The sequence below is a fragment of the Schistocerca nitens genome, chromosome 5, assembly GCF_023898315.1.
Source record: "Schistocerca nitens isolate TAMUIC-IGC-003100 chromosome 5, iqSchNite1.1, whole genome shotgun sequence".
Taxonomy (NCBI): domain Eukaryota; kingdom Metazoa; phylum Arthropoda; class Insecta; order Orthoptera; family Acrididae; genus Schistocerca; species Schistocerca nitens.
In genome coordinates this window covers 130584313-130591717 of record NC_064618.1, presented here as the reverse complement: position 1 = coordinate 130591717, position 7405 = coordinate 130584313, and positions in this window count along the sequence as shown.

Sequence of the window (7405 nt, the reverse complement as noted above, 5' to 3'; positions counted from 1 at the left end):
TAGGTCCTATGGCGAATTCAGATTGCAATAGGTTCTCAACTAGCTGTGGTTGCAGATTCACAAACACAGATTCTCAGCCAGTTGTTATGCAGGAACCCATAGACTCTTTTGATGGGTGATACTGTTATTTACTAACACAACACTTATTTTTGCTGTAGATTCACTTTGGAATGATGAAAATTCGATATCAATGTAGACGAAATGTTCAACTCCAACCATACTTCCCAAACAGAAACGTGACCTAATGTCTATGCTAGAAAAGAATTTTTAAGCAACTCATCACACAATTTTTGTATAATGTTGTACATAGGACATTTAACACCTCCAGAAGATTTCTATCCATCACTCACCTGTAGAGTCCAGGGTTGCTAGCAGTCAAGAATACACTGGAGTAGCAAGAAGAACTGTTTCCAGACGATCTCCACGAGGCACAAATGTCTCCTGATTTTGAGTTTCCTCTGCCACCAACATCTAGATGACTACCATTGTATAGTGCATCAATGAATGTGCGGCTACTCTCTGAAACATTACACGTGTTGTTACTCGATTGTCATCAGATCGAATGTTCAATGTAGTGTTAATTTACGAAGATCCACGCAATACTGACGTGAAAGTTTACTGCCAGATTATGATTGCAATCAGTTATATTAGAATACAGGACAAATTACTGCAGTGTTCAACCCTGAAGTACTGGGAGCTTTACTGGATTACACCGTGTGGTGTGAGGTGGATGTATTCTTTTTTTTTTTTTTCTTTTGGTCATCAGTCTACTGACTGGTTTGATGCGGCCCGCCACGAATTCCTTTCCTGTGATAACCTCTTCATCTCAGAGTAGCACTTGCAACCTACGTCCTCAATTATTTGCTTGACGTATTCCAATCTCTGTCTTCCTCTACAGTTTTTGCCCTCTACAGCTCCCTCTAGTACCATGGAAGTCATTCCCTCATGTCTTAGCAGATGTCCTATCATCCTGTCCCTTCTCCTTATCAGTGTTTTCCACATATTCCTTTCCGATTCTGCGTAGAACCTCCTCATTCCTTACCTTATCAGTCCACCTAATTTTCAACATTCGTCTATAGCACCACATCTCAAATGCTTCGATTCTCTTCTGTTCCGGTTTTCCCACAGTCCATGTTTCACTACCATACAATGCTATACTCCAGACGTACATCCTCAGAAATTTCTTCCTCAAATTAAGGCCGGTATTTGATATTAGTAGACTTCTCTTGGCCAGAAATGCCTTTTTTGCCATGGCCAGTCTGCTTTTGATGTCCTCCTTGCTCCGTCCGTCTTTGGTTATTTTACTGCCTAGGTAGCAGAATTCCTTAACTTCATTGACTTCGTGACCATCAATCCTGATGTTAAGTTTCTCGCTGTTCTCATTTCTACTACTTCTCATTACCTTCGTCTTTCTCCGATTTACTCTCAAACCATACTGTGTACTCATTAGACTGTTCATTCCGTTCAGCAGATCATTTAATTCTTCTTCACTTTCACTCAGGATAGCAATGTCATCAGCGAATCGTATCATTGATATCCTTTCACCTTGTATTTTAATTCCACTCCTGAACCTTTCTTTTATTTCCATCATTGCTTCCTCGATGTACAGATTGAAGAGTAGGGGCGAAAGGCTACAGCCTTGTCTTACACCCTTCTTAATACGAGCACTTCGCTCTTGATCGTCCACTCTTATTATTCCCTCTTGGTTGTTGTACATATTGTATATGACCCGTCTCTCCCTATAGCTTACCCCTACTTTTTTCATAATCTCGAACAGCTTGCACCATTTTATATTGTCGAACGCTTTTTCCAGGTCGACAAATCCTATGAAAGTGTCTTGATTTTTCTTTAGCCTTGCTTCCATTATTAGCCATAACGTCAGAATTGCCTCTCTCGTCCCTTTACTTTTCCTAAAGCCAAACTGATCGTCACCTAGCGCATTATCAATTTTCTTTTCCATTCTTCTGTATATTATTCTTGTAAGCAGCTTCGATGCATGAGCTGTTAAGCTGATTGTGCGATAATTCTCAAACTTGTCAGCTCTTGCCGTCTTCGGAATTGTGTGGATGATGCTTTTCCGAAAGTCAGATGGTATGTCGCCAAACTCATATATTCTTCACACCAACGTGAATAGTCGTTTTGTTGCCACTTCCCCCAATGATTTTAGAAAGTCTGATGGAATGTTATCTATCCCTTGTGCCTTATTTGACCGTAAGTCCTCCAAAGCTCTTTTAAATTCCGATTCTAATACTGGATCCCCTATCTCTTCTAAATCGCCTCCTGTTTCTTCTTCTATCACATCAGACAAATCTTCACCCTCATAGAGGCTTTCAATGTATTCTTTCCGCCTATCTGCTCTCTCCTCTGCATTTAACAGTGGAATTCCCGTTGCACTCTTAATGTTACCACCGTTGCTTTTAATGTCACCAAAGGTTGTTTTGACTTTCCTGTATGCTGAGTCTGTCCTTCCGACAATCATATCTTTTTCGATGTCTTCACATTTTTCCTGCAGCCATTTCGTCTTAGCTTGCCTGCACTTCCTATTTATTTCATTCCTCAGAGACTTGTATTTCTGTATTTCTGATTTTCGCGGAACATGTTTGTAGTTCCTCCTTTCATCAATCCTGTTACCCATGGTTTTTTCGCAGCTACCTTCTTTGTACCTGTGTTTTCCTTCCCAACTTCTGTGATGGCCCTTTTTAGAGATGTCCATTCCTCTTCAACTGTACTGCCTACTGCGCTATTCCTTATTGCTGTATCTATAGCGTTAGAGAACTTCAAACGTATCTCGTCATTCCTTAGTACTTCCGTATCCCACTTCTTTGCGTATTGATTCTTCCTGACTAATGTCTTGAACTTCAGCCTACTCTTCATCACCACTATATTGTGATCTGAGTCTATATCTGCTCCTGGGTACGCCATATAATCCAGTCTGTCTGACCATGATGTAATCTAATTGAAATCTTCCCATATCTCCCGGCCTTTTCCAAGTATACCTCCTCCTCTTGTGATTCTTGAACAGGGTATTCGCTATTACTAGCTGAAACTTGTTACAGAACTCAATTAGTCTTTCTCCTCTTTCATTCCTCGTCCCAAGCCCATATTCTCCTGTAACCTTTTCTTCTACTCCTTCCCCTACAACTGAATTCCAGTCGCCCATGACTATTAGATTTTCATCCCCCTTTACATACTGCATTACCCTTTCAATATCCTCATACACTTTCTCTATCTGTTCATCTTCAGCTTGCGACGTCAGCATGTATACCTGAACTATCGTTGTCGGTGTTGGTCTGCTGTGGATTCTGATTAGAACAACCCGGTCACTGAACTGTTCACAGTAACACACCCTCTGCCCTACCTTCCTATTCATAACGAATCCTACACCTGTTATACCATTTTCTGCTGCTGTTGATATTACCAGATACTCATCTGACCTGAAATCCTTGTCTTCCTTCCACTTCACTTCGCTGACCCCTACTATATCTAGATTGAGCCTTTGCGTTTCACTTTTCAGATTGTCTAGTTTCCTTACCACGTTCAAGCTTCTGACATTCCACGCCCCGACTCGTAGAACGTTATCCTTTCGTTGATTATTCAATCTTCTTCTCGTGGTAACCTCCCCCTTGGCAGTCCCCTCCCGGAGATCCGAATGGGGGACTATTACGGAATCTTTTGCCAATGGAGAGATCATCATGACACTTCTTCAATTACAGGCCACATGTCCTGTGGATACACGTTACGTGTCTTTAATGCAGTGGTTTCCATTGCCTTCTGCATCCTCATGTCGTTGATCATTGCTGATTCTTCCGACTTTAGGGGCAATTTCCCACCCCTAGGACAAGAGAGTGCCCTGAACCTCTATTCGCTCCTCCGCCCTCTTTGACAAGGCTGTTGGCGGAATGAGGCTGACTTCTTATGCCGGAAGTCTTCGGCCGCCAATGCTGATTATTTATCAAAATTTAGGCAGTGGCGGGGATCGAAACCGGGAACGAAGACGTTTTGATTATGAATCAAAGACGCTACCCCTAGACCACGGGTATATAGATAACATTATTTTACTCAGTGAGTGCGTGAGAGTGTAAGGTAATCGGAAGTACTGGTATGATGCACTCCTCGCCATAGACTGTACAGTAGCGTGTGGGATATTTGTTTGGATATAGAATGTTTGTAGCTGATAAAGTTTTCCATAAAACGCCAGTAGCGAACTGGAGGAAGATCTCAATGTAAATAAGTCTAATTAGTACACATAAATAGAACTGGAGGTTCCTGTACACGGTCAGCAGAAACATTAACCACAATAAAATTCCCAGCAGCAAGCATCTGGAGCGAGCATATTTCGGGTTTAAGAAATGGTTCAAATGGCTCTGAGCACTATGGGACTCAACTACTGAGGTCATTAGTCCCCTAGAACTTAGAACTAGTTAAACCTAACTAATCTAAGGACATCACACACATCCATGCCCGAGACAGGATTCGAACCTGCGTCTCGCTGTTCCAGACTGCAGCGCCTAGAACCGCGCTGGCCAATTCGGCCGGCATTTCGGGTTTAGGTTTATTTGCATGAATCTTAGGGAAAGTAATGAACAAGCTCCAACTATACCACCACAGTATAAGAAGCAGTAGCCCTGGGAGATCTCACATCCTACCAACTAGTTTAGCCCTATACAGTATGAAACACTTGTGTGGTGGTGAGAAGGCTGAGAGTGGTGGTGGTTATGATGAAAGGTGTAGTTTGAGAAGTGTTTCGTTGTAGTTTGGCAGGTATTTTGTTTGACATTTTGAAACAGTTTGGGAGAACATAGATAGAAAGTGTTTTGCTGTAACATGTATGAGTTCAATTGAGACAGTCTCCAATGACGAATTTCCTGCTTCATATAAATTTCTCAGAGTACAAACGTCAGCTGAAGTATTTCATATTTCTAATACTGCTCATCCTTAGGGTCTGGGATAGAAGTTGTCAAGATAATCGTTATAAATACAGTAGCATACAGCCATCAATGTTAAGTACATATTCTTCAGAAATGGGTCTTTGGGTTGAAGTTCCCATCATTTAGATGTCTGTGTCAGCCTTACATAAAAATGTGCTTATTTGTGCATGTAGTCAAAACGTAAAAGCAAATAAATGTATTTCGGCAATGCGTCGCCATCTTCTTTTTTTTTTTTTTTTAAATGACTATAACAGATTCTCTGCTCTGCTTATCCACGTCATCGCCCATCCAACGAAGAGTTCCTTTGGTAAAGAGGGAAATGGTGACCTAGGAATATGGCCGCAGTTCAGAATACTTCTTTCTGTGTCTGTGGCGCTGTGCTCATCTACTGCCACTACCCATCCTCAGCGCCCAGGTTACCAGCCATCAAGTGGACCAACCACTCTTACTCTGTGTACTGAGTTATGTATTCAGTAGTCGATTATATTATACCTTTCCTCTATTCTTAATGGTTGTTGTTCGTTATATTTGTATGTGTGCGTATTTAACACTTTTAATTTACTTCTCCCTCAGTTCAACTACTCCCTTACGTTAGTGATGGAGTGCTAGCTATATACGAGGAGCAACAATAGCAGCAAAATTCAAGTCAGCATGCAGACAGGTTCTCTGGTGCAGCTCCTGACACACGGGATGTGTAGGTACATGGTGAAAGGCCGTCGGGATATCGTAGAGTTAAAATTTATTAAAAACAAAAGATGAAACACCGATCGACCATAAGCGTCGGCGAACACATTAATTATGAACGCGAGGTAAGACGCAGACAAATGGAAAAAAAACATCATTCATTTTTCTTTGTACATGATTTTGTCATTCACTCTCTCATATGTAGAAGTTGTTATGAATTGTGTTTCGAGTATGATGAGCTACGAGTCTTTTGTGTCATACATGTTTCGAAATAAGAAAAGATTTGATATCAGCGTTAAGTATTTTTTACTGAGGTGAAGAGGAACCAAGTAAGGAGGATTTTCTTATTTTTGACACGCACTGGTGTCACTGAAGTCTGCTGCCTGCATCTACAATTGAAATGTAAGAGAGGAAGTCTGGATAGCCAACAATCATACAAGCACAACATTTCTAATAATTCAATTGTAATACACTTTTAATTAATTTTTCTCTATCCTATGTAAATATTATTATTATTAAACTTCCTGGCAGATTAAAACTGTGTACCCGACCGAGACTCGAACTCGGGACCTTTGCACTGTTTTAATCTGCGAGGAAGTTTCATATCAGCGCACACTCCGCTGCAGAGTGAAAATCTCATTCTGGATTATTATTATTATTATTATTATTATTATAACACATGAACCAGAAATCAAATCAGCAAGGAGAGTGGTTTCCAGACTTTGAATTTCCACAATATCTATCCACAGGGCCACTATGTCAGCATGCTATCCCTGATTCAATTCCCAACATTTCAGAGCAGGACATGGAACTGTTTTCAGATTTAGAGTTCCCCTCTATATTCAACCCCTACAAAACACATCGAGCCTCAGCTATATTACTTCAGAATACGGGTTTCCAATAGTATATATAAATTGGCTGGCAATTGACTGAAGTGTGTCAATGTCAGTTTAGCACCTGACATAGACTATGAAGTTATAGTAGAAATAGAGAATGTCTTGTGGAGTGATATGAAGCTATATAGAGTAAAATACATTCTGTTGAGACATCAGCATCATCGGTAGCAGCAGTGCATTCATTGCCAGCATTTATTGTTGTGATGTGATGAACTTAGCATCTCAAGACATAGCACTGTGTGTATGTCGAAAGCGTCCAAGTAACACAAACTTGTGTTACTTGTACTTTGCAACATGGATCGCCATGGACAGATTTAGTTAATGGCAAAGGTAAGTTAAACCTCTAAACCTCCGTTTTATGATGTTTTCAAGAAACTCGACGTTCACTATGACGATAAGGAGGAATGAAAAGTGTACATAGGTTTGTATATGTGTGCTGTACCCAGGTCTTCTAGTATTGATCTTACATGTTAAAAAAAAAAAAACTGCACACAAGTGGAATTTACAGATGCCATTCCTACGTCAATTAATGCTCCAGTTGGTTTTTATGAAACAGCTGTTGAATTTAAAGCATATAAAGGACAGTTATCTGGCAAATATAGAGGAGTGAAGAATGGGGTTCAATACAGAAAAAGAGAAGGACAAAAATTTTTAATGACAGTTATTTATTTTACACAAATCAAAAACCACAAAATGATGTTAACAATGAATATAGTTTGTTCATAACAATTGATATTTTCACAAGATATATAGTACATTTCATACCATCGTATACATATCCCATGAGCTTGAACAGTTTGGATGTTGGAGAAAAAGCCTCACATGGTCATACATTTGCAATGTAAAGTGAATTTACTGTTCAGTAGTTGTGATTAGCTACATCCTTTGTGTAATTAA